The following is a 17,363-nucleotide window of genomic DNA, read 5'->3' as shown; positions in this document are numbered from 1 at the left end:
CTCTTCCTGCTGGTCTTCCATTCCCTATCTGGCTGTGGACCCTTCTCCTGCGGTAAGACCAACTTGCTACACGTGCTACTCACGTCATTCTCAGCATCGTGGATGCTCCAGAGTGAATCCACCCTCAGCTCCAACTCCACAACGCGGTCCGTCAGGAGCTGGAGGAGGATACACTTCCCGCACACGTAGTCGTCAGGAACACTGGTGTCGTCCGAGTTCCCACATGGTACAGGAGGAGCATAACACGTGACCGAGCTCTCCTGCCATGACTTAACCCTTAGATAGGCAACAACAATGCTAAAGTTTACTCGCTGTTATAGAAGAGAAAAAAGAAAAACTACTCACCAATCATCAGCCAATCACTTACCCCCTTGGCTGTGACATCACCTTTCTGTTTCTTTCTACTTTTTTGCCTTCTCCCTGTAGCTGCACAAGTCACGCCTTTTATAGGCCTCTCCACACACCTCCTCGACGCTGCTTCCGACTGCCGCTGCGCTTGGCCCCGGACTCCCTGCTGTGCCTTTTATAGGCCTCACCAACGGACACCCGACGCCTCTCCACGCACCTCTCGCCGACTCTCATGAGGGGGTTACCTTATGATGATAGATTGAGCAGACTGGGTCTTTACTCGTTGGAGTTCAGAAGGATGAGGGGTGATCTTATAGAAACATTTAAAATAATGAAAGGGATAGATAAGATAGAGGCAGAGAGGTTGTTTCCACTGGTCGGGGAGACTAGAACTAGGGGCACAGCCTCAAAATACGGGGGAGCCAATTTAAAACCGAGTTGAGAAGGAATTTCTTCTCCCAGAGGGTTATGAATCTGTGGAATTCTCTGCCCAAGGAAGCAGTTGAGGCTAGCTCATTGAATGTATTCAAGTCACAGATAGATAGATTTTTAACCAATAAGGGAATTAAGGGTTATGGGGAGCGGGCAGGTAAATGGAGCTGAGTCCACGGCCAGATCAGCCATGATCTTGTTGAATGGCGGAGCAGGCTCGAGGGGCTAGATGGCCTACTCCTGTTCCTAATTCTTAATTCTTATGTTACCATGAGGGGTGTGGGGTATATCAGTGTTATAGTGAAGGTTGTGGAGTATATCAGTGTTACAGTGAGAGGTGTGGGTTATATCAGTGTTACAGTGAGGGGTATATCAGTGTTACAGTGAGGGGTGTGGGGTATATCAGTGTTACAGTGAGGGGTGTGGGGTATATCAGTGTTACAGTGAGGGATATATCAGTGTTACAGTGAGGGGTGTGGGATATATCAGTGTTACAGTGAGGGGTGTGGGGTATATCAGTGTTACAGTGAGGGGTATATCAGTGTTACAGTGAGGGATGTGGGGTATATCAGTGTTACAGTGAGGGGTATATCAGTGTTACAGTGAGGGGTGTGGGGCATATCAGTGTTACAGTGAGGGGTGTGGGGTATATCAGTGTTACAGTGAGGGGTATATCAGTGTTACAGTGAGGTGTGTGGGATATATCAGTGTTACAGTGAGGGGTGTGGAGTATATCAGTGTTACAGTGAGGGGTGTGGGGTATATCAGTGTTACAGTGAGGGGTGTGGGATATATCAGTGTTACAGTGAGGGGTGTGGAGTATATCAGTGTTACAGTGAGGGGTGTGGGGTATATCAGTGTTACAGTGAGGGGTGTGGGATATATCAGTGTTACAGTGAGGGGTGTGGAGTATATCAGTGTTACAGTGAGGGGTGTGGGGTATATCAGTGTTACAGTGAGGGGTGTGGGGTATATCAGTGTTACAGTGAGTGGTGTGGGGTATATCAGTGTTACAGTGAGAGGTGTGGGGTATATTCACAAATCTTTGAAGGTGGCAGGGCAGATTGATAAGGCGGTTAAGAAAGCATATGGGATGTTTGGCTTTGTAAATACAGGCACTGAATACAAAAACAAGGAAGTCATGCTCAAAATACGACCTCCCAAAGTGCATCACTTCACACGTATCTGCATTAAATTGCACCTGCCATGTGTCTGCCCGTTTCACCCTCTGTCTGTCTTCCTCAAGTTTGCAGCTCATTATTTACTACGTTGCCAAGTCTTGTTGCATCTGCAAACTTTGAATTGTACTCCCTATACCCAAGGCCAAGGGCTAGAACCTCCACTTTTGTGCTTATCACCGAAAAACGGGCGTTATTTCCGGCATGGGCGGTAAAAAAGGGTTTTCAGATCGCTGGCTTCTCGCCCATTCTCAAAAAACCTAATTTACATTTTTGAAAATGGGCGTTACCGCGAGCGATATCAAATAGCTGGTAGAGTTAAATTTTTTTGACCTTGTATCGTAAAGTGTGGCCGTCCTTAGCAACGGCATGGCAACGCTCAATTTCTGCGATTCTGGAGGTCAAGGGTCACCATGACAAGCGCAGAAGAGGAGACAGAGAGAGAGGGAGCTCAGAGGGACTGAAGGCGTGTGTGGGTGTGGTGTGGCTGCTTTGGGAGGAAGCAAATAGGCAAACAAAAAGTAGGTGTTAACAGCCACATATTTGCCCGAATTTGACCTATAATGGAGAGAGAGGAGGAGGCATCACAGTACGCTGTGGAGACTGACGCTGGAGAGAGCAGTGAGGTGGGAGAGGAGCACATTGGAGGCCGTAAAAGAGCCAGGAGGTTCTTGGACGAGGCAAATGCCTCCCTCCTGCAGGAGGTCGAGTCACGCTGGGGTGATTTGCCACAGGGAGGGCGTGGGAAGCCCACCCCAAAGGCCTACCAGACGATATGGACCGAGATAGCAGAGATGGTCTCGTCGGCGACCAACGAGGTGCGTGAGGGTAACCAATGCCGCAAACGATGGAACGACCTTGTGCGATCTGCAAGAGTAAGTATTACATTGATTTACATGTACTTATGTATTTATATAATGTGATTTGTAACAGTCATGAGTGACTATCATCAGATGTGAGGTCTTGCACTTTTACCGGGAATGTTTTATTCAAAGTCTGCGGTAACGGTGTACATCTTTACGAAAAGAATGATAATCATAATAATCATGATTACATCTGTTGGTTATGTGTTGTATCAGTGTCTGTGACAGTACCTAGCAATGATATCACGCAATGATCTCATGCCATGTCGTCCTGTCACCTTTTACAGAAGAAGCTCTCGACGATGAGGTCCATGCAGAGGCGAATGGGTGGGGGGCCACTGGTCCCCAGTGACATCACTGAGATGGAGGAGCGAGTGCTCACACTCATGGGGAAGCACCCCCGGACAGCCATGGACGCATCTGCAGACCCTGAAGTGATGCCACGTGAGTAAAGCTTACACCATTGCGTGATGTAAAGTCAATAGATGCCACACCAACTCATATCAGACCAATCATATATGATAGATGATTTCTAAAAGTGTCATAGAAATAATGCTGGCCTAATGAAAATCATTGCAATGCACAATATGTTGATGGTGATGAAATGTGATGTCTGCGATGATTTTGAGAGCGGTGGTGCTTTTGTTGTGCATATGCTGTGTGTAGCGCTGGACTCACCTTGTCACCGTAGCGCCCCCTTCTCCTCTAACAACCTCATTTGTGTCTTGCAGCTCAGCCAGCAGCGCGGCCCCAGGCAAGGCCACAGAGGCCAGAAGGTGGGGAGGCAGGGCAGGTGTCGGTGGACGATCCTACTACATTAATGCTGAGGAGCTCCGATTGTCACCCGTCAATCTGCTGGATCTGTTCTCAACGGATGAGAGCGCGGACTTCGAAGAACCTGCATCACCACGCTCCAGAACCCATTCCACCCCAAGGCCATCTATTGGTCCTCCGGTCATTCCCGCCTCCACTCTGGAGGTACCGGCCCCAAGCACCTCTCCACAGGGAACCCAATTTGTCCCCAGGATGGCGCTGACCCCGCGGAGGCCTCGTGGACGCGGCAGGTCTGTTCCACGAGCGCGACATGACAGCGGAGAGATGGTTCAGTTGTCCAGGAGGACTGTAGTCATTGGTGACCAGCTCATCGAGGCTTTGGGGGGCATATCCTTACACCTGGCCACCATGACCGAGTACATTCCGTGGATGGCAGAGGCCCTGGATGCGATAGCCAGGAACACTGCTGCCATAGGCCTCCCAGTGGTCCCTGAGTGCGGCACTCCACCCCTAGGTTCCGCACCACCACTGCCAACGAGAGATGAGAGCAAGGACCAAGATCCTGCTTCTGCATCAGAGAATGTTACCCCCTCGACACCCCCTGCTCCCGTTCCCGTCCAACCAACACATCTGCCTCCATCCAACCCAATGAGGCACCGCCTGAGGAGCTCCTCGGCCAGGCACCATGGAGCAAGGAGGGGAAGGGGTAGAGGTGGGGAGAAGAAGGAGAGGGGGGAAGGAAAGTGAGGTGCATATACGCAGGTGATGGCTGTGTTATATCTCCATCTGGGTGTATGCAATTTGTTGCAATGTATGGGGGCTGGGGACCATGCTCTTGCTTTACCTTTGTAGTCTGCGTTGCTGGACATGTTGAACTTGTGTTTGATGTCAATGGTGGAAAAGGTGGGATTTCGGCAGGGGTTGGGTGTTACTGGTTGCGTTACTTATGATTTCAGACCAATGTTGGTATTAAACTTTTGTTATTGAACATAACCTTGTTGCGCATTGTCTCAGATAGCTGGACCGTTACACACTGGTGATTTCTTACCGAGAAAGGCTTAAATACAACTTAACATCAATCAATGTAAACTTTAACTGGCACCAAGGTGATGGGCACCATTGATTTCTGAGCTGCACACACACAGCAGTGTGTCAGCGTTGTCACTCACATCAGCGCTCTTTCAGGAAAATCTTTCCGATATCAACTCCTCACGTAAGAGTGGGATTTAACAAATACCAGCCATACCGCTGCCATTTATTCTGGTTAATTCCACTTTTTGTGGGCGGTTTTTTGAGCGGGCGATATTCTGGGCGATACGTGTGGGAGGTGGTGAAATTGTCGGTGGTTGAACTCCATGGCTGCTAGTTTAGGTAAATATGCTCTTTACGACAAAAAACAATGGGCGGGCGTTAATATTGAATCTCAGCGTTAAGTCCGTGAGGAAAGTAACGCTGGCCGATATTATGGCCGTTGAAATCGCCCATTCTGCTGATTCCGCCCCCAAAAAGTGGGCAGCTGGTAATATTTTTTCTTGGCATTAAGCACATGGAGAAAATAACGCTCATCGATAAGTCTCCTAAAAAAGCCCGTCAGTTTCCATTTTGTGCCAAAATGGGTGCTATCTGGGCGATATACGTCATTTCAGTGGCTAAATGGGCATTAAGTGGGCGTTAAGTGGGCATTAAGTGGGCGTTAAGTGGGCGTTAAGTGGGCAAAAACAGTAGAGGCTCAGCCCCAAGTCATTTATATAAAACAATGGTCCTGCCACCGATCCCTGGGGGACGGGATTGCATACTTCTCTCCAGTCAGGACAACATTCCTCAGCCACTACTCTTTGCCTCCTATCCCTTACCCAATTTTGTACACAGGTCACTACGCCCCGTTTAATACCATGTGCTTCTATTCTCCAAATAAGTCTGCTGTGTGGTACTTTATTAAATGCCTTTTGAAAGTCCATTTATTGCACTACCCTCATTAACCCTCTCTGTTACTCCAACAAAGAACTCAAATCAGTTTAGTCACGCAGGATTTGCCTTTAATAAATCTGTGCTGGCTGTCCCTTATTAACCAATGCTTCTCCAAGTGAGAATTAATTTTGTCCTTGACAATAGTCTCTAGTAGTGTTCCCATCACTGATATTAGACTGATTGGCCTGTAGTTACCAGGTTTATCTCCCTCCCAATTTTTAAAGAGGGGTGTAACATTTGCAATCCCCCAGCCCTCTGGCACCACTCCTGTAACCAAGTAGGATTGAAAGCTTGTGGTCAGAACGTCTGCTATCTCCACGTTAGCATCCCTCAGCAACCTCGGGTGCATCCCAACTGGACCAGGTGACTTGCTACCTTTGAGTGATGCCAACCTATTGAGCACCTCCTTTACATCTATTTTTATTCTCTCCAATATCTCTACTCCCTCCTCCTCTACTGCAACATTAACTTTACCCTCTTCGTTTGTGAAGACAGATGCAAAGTCCTCCCTCAGTTTCTCAATAATCGGCCCCACCATTCCTTTAAGTCTCCTTTTATTTTTTATATGCTCTGTTAGTTTATAGGTTGAGCCTTGATGGGGAGAATTAATTGTGAATGTGGAAGATTCCAGTAAGGGTCCTTGATTGATCTCAGGGTCTTGCCATTGTTTACCTAGATACTTGACTCGGGAAGGCACACGCTGGATCATAGGAACCAGAGCTGCACTTATGCTGAATTCAAGTACAGTGCCTGCTGTAAAATTCAGTAAAACTTGAGATTTGACATCCACGATACCATGAAATCAAAGGAGAATTCTCAGTTTTGGAGTGACAATGCTGGATATTAATAACTGTGCTGACTGCTGAGTATAATTTGAGCTAGTGCAGATGGACTATAATGTTGGAAAGTGTGAGGTCATCCACTTTGGCAGAAAAAAAATCAAAGAGCAAGTTATTATTTAAATGGAGAAAGATTGCAAAGTGCTGCAGTTCAGCGGGACCTGGGGGTACTTGTACATGAAAAACAAAAGGATAGTATGCAGGTACAGCAAGTGATCAGGAAGGCCAATGGTAGCTTGGCCTTTATTGCAAAGGGGATGGAGTATAAAAGCAGGGAAGTCTTGCTACAGCTGTACAAGGTATTGGTGAGACCACACCTGGAATACTGCGTGCAGTTTTGGTCTCCGTATTTTAAAAAGGATATACTTGCTTTGGAGGCAGTTCAGAGAAGGTACACTAGGTTGATTTCGGGGATGAGGGGGTTGACTTATGAGGAAAGGTTGAGTAGGTTGGGCATCTACTCATTGGAATTCAGAAGAATGAGAGGTGATCTTATCGCAACGTATAAGATTATGAGGGGGCTTGACAAGGTGGATGCAGAGAGGATGTTTCCACTGATGCGAGAGACTAGAACTAGGGGGCATGATCTTAGAATAAGGGGCCGCCCATTTAAAATAGAGATGAGGAGGAATTTCTTTTCACAGAGGGTTGTAAATCTGTGGAATTTGCTGCCTCAGAGAGCTGTGGAAGCTGGGACATTGAATAAATTTAAGACAGAAATAGACAGTTTCTTAATTGATAAGGGAATAAGGTGTTCTGGGGAGCGGCAGGGAAGTGGAGCTGAGTCAATGATCAGATCAGCCATGATCGTATTAAATGACGGAACAGGCTCGAGGGGCCATATGGCCTAATCCTGTTCCTTTTTCTTATGTTCTTATGTAATTCCTTGTCTTCAGACTGAAGTCCAGCTGTTTTATTATTAGTGAAGCTAATTTTCTCATTCTCTGAAGATAAAATAATCTGTTTCTTGTTTTATAGGTGCTTGAAACCACCCTAAGAGAAGGTAAGAGTTGGACCTGATTCATGGAGGAACATTGCCCATGCATGTGTCTTACCTTCCACCTTTGTAGGAAGCATGGTACTGGGTCAATCCATGTACTCTCCGTGTATCTACACAATGCTGTACCTGTCCCTCTATATATACAGTACTGTACCTGTCCCTGTATATATACAGTACTGTACCTGTCCTGTATATATAAAGTACTGTACCAGCCCTGTCTATATAAAATTCTGTACCTGTCCCTGTACATATACAGTACTGTACCTGACATGTATATATACTGTACTGTACCTGCCCCTGTATATATACAGTACTGTACCTGCCCTGTATATACACTACTGTAGCTGTCCCTGTATATATACAGTACTGTATCTGACCTGTATATATACTGTACTGTACCTGCCCCTGTATATATACAGTACTGTACCTGCCCTGTATATACACTACAGTAGCTGTCCCTGTATATATACAGTACTGTACCTGCCCCTGTAGACATACAGAACTGTACCTGTCCCTGTATATATACAGTACTGTACCTGTCCTTGTGTATATATACAGCACTGAAGCTGTCCCTGTATATATACATTACTGTACCTGACCTGTATATATAAAGTACTGTACCTGCCCCTGTATCATACAGAACTGTACCTGTCCCTGTATATATACACTACAGTACCTGTCCTTGTGTATATATACAGTACTGTACCTGTCCCTGTATATATACAGTACTGTACCTGTCCCAGTATATATACATTACTGTACCTGCCTTGTATATATACACTACTGTACCTGTCCCTGTATATATATATTACTGTACCAGCCTGTATATATACAGTACTGTACCTGTCCCTGTATATATATAGTACTGTACCTGCCCTGTATATATACACTACTGTACCTGTCCCTGTAGAGACAATACTGTACCTGTCCCTGTATATATACAGTACCGTACCTGCCCCTGCATATATACACTACTGTACTTCCCCTATATATATACAGTACTATAGCTGTCCCTTGATATTTAGAAAACTGTACCTGTCCCTGTATATATACATTACTGTTCCTGTCCCTGTATATATTCATTACTGTACCTGTCCCTGTATATATACAATACTGTATTTGCCCTGTATATATACAGTACTGTACCTGTCCCAGTATATACACAGACTGTACCTGTCCCTGTATATATACAGTGCTGTACCTGCCTGTATATATACACTACTGTACCTGCCCCTGTATATATACACTATTGTACCTGTCCATGTATATATACAGTACTGTACCTGTCCCAATATATACACAGTACTGTACCTGTCCCTGTGTATATACACTGCTGTACCTGCCCTGTATATATACAGTACTGTACCTGCCCTGTATATATCAAGTACTGTACCTGCCCCTGTATATATACACTACTGTACCTGTCCCTGTATATACAAACTACTGTACCTGTCCCAGTATATACACAGCACTGTACCTGTCCCTGTATATATACAGTACTGTACCTGTCCTGTATATATACAGTACTGTACCTGTCCCTGTATATATACACTATTGTACTTCCTCTGTATATATGCAGTACTGTTCATGTCCCAGTATATATACATTACTGTACAAGCCCTTTATATATATACACTACTCTACCTGTCCCTGTATATTTACAGTACTGTTCCTGTCCCTGTATATATACACTACTGTACCTGTCCCTGTAGAGACAATACTGTACCTGTACCTGTATATATACAGTACCGTACCTGCCCCTGCATATATACACTACTGTACTTCCTCTGTATATATGCAGTACTGTAGCTGTCCCTCAATATATAGAAAACTGTACCTGTCCCTCTATATATACAGTACTGTACCTGTCCCTGTGTATATACACTGCTGTACCTGCCCTGTATATATACAGTACTGTACCTGCCCTGTATATATCAAGTACTGTACCTGCCCCTGTATATATACAGTACTGTACCTGCCCTGTATATATCAAGTACTGTACCTGCCTGTATATATACACTAGTTGGTACCTGCCCCTGTATATATACACTATTGTACATGTCCATGTATATATACAGTACCGTACCTGCCCTGTATATATACAGTACTGTACCTGTCCCTGTATATATACTGTACTGTACCTGCCCTGTATATATACAGTACTGTACCTGTCCCAGTATATACACAGCACTGTACCTGTCCCTGTATATATACAGTGCTGTACCTGCCTGTATATATACACTACTGTACCTGCCCCTGTATATATACACTATTGTACCTGTCCATGTATATATACAGTACTGTACCTGTCCTGTATATATACAGTACTGTACCTGTCCCTGTATATATACTGTACTGTACCTGGCCTGTATATATACAGTACTGTTCATGTCCCAGTATATATACATTACTGTACCAGCCCTTTATATATATACACTACTCTACCTGTCCCTGTATATTTACAGTACTGTTCCTGTCCCTGTATATACACACTACTGTACCTGTCCCTGTAGAGACAATACTGTACCTGTACCTGTATATATACAGTACCGTACCTGCCCCTGCATATATACACTACTGTACTTCCTCTGTATATATGCAGTACTGTAGCTGTCCCTCGATATATAGAAAACTGTACCTGTCCCTCTATATATACATTACTGTTCCTGTCCCTGTATATATACAGTACTGTACCCGTCCCTGTATATACACACTACTGTACCTGTCCCAATATATACACAGTACTGTACCTGTCCCTGTGTATATACACTGCTGTACCTGCCCTGTATATATACAGTACTGTACCTGCCCTGTATATATCAAGTACTGTACCTGCCCCTGTATATATACACTACTGTACCTGTCCCTGTATATACAAACTACTGTACCTGTCCCAGTATATACACAGCACTGTACCTGTCCCTGTATATATACAGTACTGTACCTGTCCTGTATATATACAGTACTGTACCTGTCCCTGTATATATACACTATTGTACTTCCTCTGTATATATGCAGTACTGTTCATGTCCCAGTATATATACATTACTGTACAAGCCCTTTATATATATACACTACTCTACCTGTCCCTGTATATTTACAGTACTGTTCCTGTCCCTGTATATATACACTACTGTACCTGTCCCTGTAGAGACAATACTGTACCTGTACCTGTATATATACAGTACCGTACCTGCCCCTGCATATATACACTACTGTACTTCCTCTGTATATATGCAGTACTGTAGCTGTCCCTCGATATATAGAAAACTGTACCTGTCCCTCTATATATACAGTACTGTACCTGTCCCTGTGTATATACACTGCTGTACCTGCCCTGTATATATACAGTACTGTACCTGCCCTGTATATATCAAGTACTGTACCTGCCCCTGTATATATACAGTACTGTACCTGCCCTGTATATATCAAGTACTGTACCTGCCTGTATATATACACTAGTGTACCTGCCCCTGTATATATACACTATTGTACATGTCCATGTATATATACAGTACTGTACCTGCCCTGTATATATACAGTTCTGTACCTGTCCCTGTATATATACTGTACTGTACCTGCCCTGTATATATACAGTACTGTACCTGTCCCTGTATATATACAGTACTGTACCTGCCCTGTATATATATACAGTACTATACCTGTCCCTGTATATATACTGTACTGTACCTGCCCTGTATATATACTGTACTGTACCTGTCCCTGTATATATACAGTACTGTACCTGTCTCTGTAGAGACAATACTGTACCTGTCCCTGTATATATACAGAACGTACCTGCCCCTGCATATATACACTACTGTACCCATCCCTGTATATACACACTGCTTTACCTGTCCCAGTATATATACAGTACTGTACCTGTTCCTGTGTATCTACACTGCTGTACCTGCCCTGTATATATACAGTACTGTACCGGCCCCGTATATACAGTACTGTACCTGTCCCTGTATATATACAGTAATGTACCTTCCCTGTATATATACAGTACTGTACCTGGCCCTGTATATATACAGTACTGTAGCCTGCCTTGTATATATACAGTACTGTACCTGTCCCTGTATATATACAGTACTATACATGCCCTGTATATATACAGTACTGTACCTGTCCCTGTATATCTACACTACTGTACCTGTCCCTATATATATACACTGCTGTACCTGTCCTGTATATATACAGTACTGTACCTGTCCCTGTATATATACAGTCCTGTACCAACCCTGTATATATACAGTACTGTACCTGTCCCTGTATATATATACAGTACTGTACCTGTCCTGTATATATAGAGTACTGTACCTGCCCCTGTATATATACAGTACTGTACCTGCCCTGTATATATATACAGTACTATACCTGTCCCTGTATATATACTGTACTGTACCTGCCCTGTATATATACTGTACTGTACCTGTCCCTGTATATATACAGTACTGTACCTGTCTCGGTAGAGACAATACTGTACCTGTCCCTGTATATATACAGAACGTACCTGCCCCTGCATATATACACTACTGTACCCATCCCTGTATATACACACTGCTTTACCTGTCCCAGTATATATACAGTACTGTACCTGTTCCTGTGTATCTACACTGCTGTACCTGCCCTGTATATATACAGTACTGTACCGGCCCCGTATATACAGTACTGTACCTGTCCCTGTATATATACAGTAATGTACCTTCCCTGTATATATACAGTACTGTACCTGGCCCTGTATATATACAGTACTGTAGCCTGCCTTGTATATATACAGTACTGTACCTGTCCCTGTATATATACAGTACTATACATGCCCTGTATATATACAGTACTGTACCTGTCCCTGTATATCTACACTACTGTACCTGTCCCTATATATATACACTGCTGTACCTGTCCTGTATATATACAGTACTGTACCTGTCCCTGTATATATACAGTCCTGTACCAACCCTGTATATATACAGTACTGTACCTGTCCCTGTATATATATACAGTACTGTACCTGTCCTGTATATATAGAGTACTGTACCTGCCCCTGTATATATACAGTACTGTACCTGCCCTGTATATATATACAGTACTATACCTGTCCCTGTATATATACTGTACTGTACCTGCCCTGTATATATACTGTACTGTACCTGTCCCTGTATATATACAGTACTGTACCTGTCTCGGTAGAGACAATACTGTACCTGTCCCTATATATATACACTGCTGTACCTGTCCTGTATATATACAGTACTGTACCTGTCCCTGTATATATACAGTCCTGTACCAACCCTGTATATATACAGTACTGTACCTGTCCCTGTATATATATACAGTACTGTACCTGCCCTGTATATATAGAGTACTGTACCTGCCCTGTATATATACAGTACTGTACCTGTCCCTGTATATATACTGTACTGTACCTGCCCTGTATATATACAGTACTGTACCTGTCCCTGTATATATACAGTACTGTACCTGCCCTGTATATATATACAGTACTATACCTGTCCCTGTATATATACTGTACTGTACCTGCCCTGTATATATACTGTACTGTACCTGTCCCTGTATATATACAGTACTGTACCTGTCTCTGTAGAGACAATACTGTACCTGTCCCTGTATATATACAGAACGTACCTGCCCCTGCATATATACACTACTGTACCCATCCCTGTATATACACACTGCTTTACCTGTCCCAGTATATATACAGTACTGTACCTGTTCCTGTGTATCTACACTGCTGTACCTGCCCTGTATATATACAGTACTGTACCGGCCCCGTATATACAGTACTGTACCTGTCCCTGTATATATACAGTAATGTACCTTCCCTGTATATATACAGTACTGTACCTGGCCCTGTATTTATACAGTACTGTAGCCTGCTTGTATATATACAGTACTGTACCTGTCCCTGTATATATACAGTACTATACATGCCCTGTATATATACAGTACTGTACCTGTCCCTGTATATCTACACTACTGTACTTGTCCCTATATATATACACTGCTGTACCTGTCCTGTATATATACAGTACTGTACCTGTCGCTGTATATATACAGTCCTGTACCAACCCTGTATATATACAGTACTGTACCTGTCCCTGTATATATATACAGTACTGTACCTGCCCTGTATATATAGAGTACTGTACCTGCCCCTGTATATATACAGTACTGTGCCTGTCCTTGTATATATACACTATCGTACCTGTCCCTGTATATATTCACTATTGTACCTGTCCCTGTATACATACAGTACTGTACCGGCCCCATATATATACAGTACTGGAGCTGTCCCTGTATATATACAGTAATGTACCTTCCCTATATATACACAGTACTGTACCTGGCCCTGTATATATACAGTACTGTACCCTGCCTTGTATATGTGCAGTACTGTACCTGTCCCTGTATATATACAATACTGTACATGCCCTGTATAGATAAACCCTACTGTACCTGTCCCTGTATACCTACACTACTGTACCTGTCCCTGTATATATACAGTACTGGAGCTGTCCCTGTATACATACAGTACTGTACCTGCCCTGTATATATACAATTCTGTACCTGTCCCTGTATATATACACTACTGTACCTGTCCCTGTATATATTCACTATTGTACTTGTCCCTGTATATATACAGTACTGTACCTGCCCTGTAACTATACAGTACTATACCTGCTACTGTATATATACAGTACTGAACCTGTCCCTGTATATATACACTACTGTACCTGTCCCTGTATATATACAGTACTGTACCTGCCCCTGTAAATATACAGTACTGTTCCTGTCCCTGTATGTATACATGACTGTACCTGTCGCTGTATATATATACAGTACTTTACCGGCACTCTGTATATACACTACTGTACCTGTCCCTGTATATTTACAGTACTGTACCTGTCCCTCTATATATACACTACTGTACCTGCCCTGTATATCTACAGTGCTGTACTTGTCCCTGTATACATACAGTACTGTACCTGTCTCTGTATATTTAAAGTACTGTACCTGCCCTGTATATATACAATTCTGTACCTGTCCCTGTATATATACAGTACTGTATCTGCCCCTGTATATATACAGTACTGTACCTGCCCTGTTTATATACAGCACTGTACCTGTCCCTGTAGATATACAGTACTGTACCTGTCTCTGTATATTTAAAGTACTGTACCTGCCCTGTATATATACAATTCTGTACCTGCACCTGTATATATACACTACTGTATCTGCCCCTGTATATAAACAGTACTGTACCTGCCCTGTTTATATACAGCACTGTACCTGTCCCTGTATATATACAGTACTGTACCTGTCCCTGTATATATACACTACTGTACCTGCCCCTGTACATATACACTACTGTCCCTGCCCCGGTACATATACAATTCTGTGCCTGCCCTGTATATATACAGTACTGTACCTGCCCCTGTATATATACAGTACTGTACCTGTCCCTGTATACATACAGTACTGTACCTGCCCCGTAGATATACAGTACTGTACCTGTCTCTGTATATTTAAAGTACTGTACCTGCCCCTGTATATAAACAATTCAGTACCTGCCCCTGTATATATACACTACTGTATCTGCCCCTGTATATAAACAGTACTGTACCTGCCCTGTTTATATACAGCACTGTGCCTGCCCTGTATATATACAATTCTGTGCCTGCTCTGTATATATACAGTACTGTACCTGCCCCTGTATATATACAATTCTGCACCTGTCCCTGCATATATACACTACTGTACCTTTCCTTGCATATATACAGTACTGTTCCTGTATTTATACAATTCTGTACTTATCCCTGTATACATATAGTACTGTACCTGTCTCTGTATATTTAAAGTACTGTATATATACAGTACAGTACCTGTCCCTGTATACATAAAGTACTGTACCTGCCCTGTATATATACACTACTGCACCTGTCGCTGTATATATACAGTGCTGTAGATGTCCCTGTATATTTACACTAATGTACCCGTCGTTGTACATATATACTTCTGTAGCTGTCCCTCTATATATACAGTACTCTACCTGTCCCATGTATATACACAGTACTGTACCTGTCCCTGTATGTATACAGTACTGTACCTGTACCTGTATATGTACACTACAGTACCTGTCCCTCTATATATAGAGGACTGTACCTGTCCCTGTATATATACAGTACTGTACCTGTCCGATTATATATACACTACTTACCTGTTGCTGTATATATACACTTCTGTACCTGTCCCTCTATATATACACTGCTGTACCTGCCCTTATATATACACTGCTATACCTTCCCCTGAATATATACAGTACTGTACCTGTCCCTGTATAAATACAGTACTGTACCTGCTCTGTATATATAGAGTTCTGTACCTATCCCTGTATATCTACAGGACTGTACCTGCCCTGTATATATACAGTGCTGTACCTGTCCCTGTATATATACACTACTGTACCTGTCCCTGTATATTACAGTACTGTAGCTGTCCCTGTATATATACAGTACTGTACCTGTCGCTGTATATATACACTACTGTACCTGTTCCTGTATATATACATTACTGAACCTGTCCCTGTATATATACAGTACTGTACCGGCTCTGTATATATACACTACTGCACCTGTCGCTGTATATATACACTACTGTACCTGTTCCTGTATATATACATTACTGTACCTGTCCCTGTATATATACAGTCCTGTACCGACCCTATATATAAAGTACAGTACCTGCCCCTGTATATATACAGTACTGTACCGGCCCTCTATATGTACACTACTGCACCTGTCGCTGTATATATACACTTCTGTACCTGTCCCTCCATATATACAGTACTCTACCTGTCCCATGTATATATACAGTACTGTAACTGTCCTGTATATATACAGTACTGTGCCTGCCCCTGTATATAAACAGTAGTGTACCTGTCTCTGTATATATACAGTACTGTACCTGTCCCTGTTTATGTACAGTACGGTCCCTGTCCGTGTATATATAAAGTACTGTACCTGCCCCTGTATATATACAGTACTGTACCTGCCCCTGTATATATACACTACTGTACCTGACCCTGTATATATATACAGTAGTGTACCTGTCCCTGTATTTATACAGTACTGTACCTGTCCCCATATATATACAGTACTGTACCTGCCCTGTATATATACACTACTGTACCTGTCCCTGTATATATACAGTACTGTACCTGCCCTGTATATATACACTACTGTACCTGTCCCTGTATATACACACTACTGTACCTGTCCCTGAATATACACAGCACTGTACCTGTCCCTGTATATATACACTACTGTACCTGTCCCTGTATATATACAGTACTGTACCTGCCCTGTATATATACAGTACTGTACCTGACCCTGTATATATACAGTACTCTTCCTGTCCCTGTATATATACAGTACTGTACATGCCCTGTGTATATACACTACTGTACCTGCCCTGTCTATTTACAGTACTGTACCTGGCCCTGTATATATACAGTACTCTACCTGTCCCTGTATATATACACTACTGTACCTGCGCTGTATATATACAGTACTGTACCTGTCCCTGTATATATACAGTAATGTACCTGTCCCTGCATATATACACTACTGTACCTGTCCTGTATATATACAGTACCGTACCCACCCTGTATATATACAGTACCGTACCTGTCCATGTATATATACAGTAGTGTACCTGTCCCTGTATATATACACAGCACTGCACCTGTCCCTGCATATATACACTACTGTACCTTTACCTGTATATATACAGTACTGTACCTGTCCCTGTATATTTAAAGTACTGTACCTGCCCTGTAAGTATACAATTCTGTACCTGTCCCTGTATATATACACTACTGTAACTGTCCCTGTATATATACATTACTGTATCTGCCCCTGTATATATATAGTACTGT

At 43.1% G+C, this 17,363-nt stretch overlaps 1 long non-coding RNA gene across 1 annotated transcript in view; it reads left to right on the top strand.

Moving 5' to 3' along the window:
• The window catches only part of LOC139237845 (uncharacterized), a 102,428-nt gene that overhangs the window by 72,970 nt on the left and 12,095 nt on the right, over window positions 1–17,363 (top strand). The window contains exon 2 of the long non-coding RNA XR_011588534.1: window positions 7,381–7,405. This is a non-coding gene — a long non-coding RNA (uncharacterized lncRNA). The remainder of the gene's footprint in view (window positions 1–7,380; window positions 7,406–17,363) is intronic.

Source organism: Pristiophorus japonicus, chromosome 24 (genome assembly GCF_044704955.1).
Source record: "Pristiophorus japonicus isolate sPriJap1 chromosome 24, sPriJap1.hap1, whole genome shotgun sequence".
Lineage (NCBI taxonomy): Eukaryota > Metazoa > Chordata > Chondrichthyes > Pristiophoridae > Pristiophorus > Pristiophorus japonicus.
Note: the sequence above shows the minus strand (reverse complement) of the source record. Positions and strands in the feature narration are given on the sequence as shown.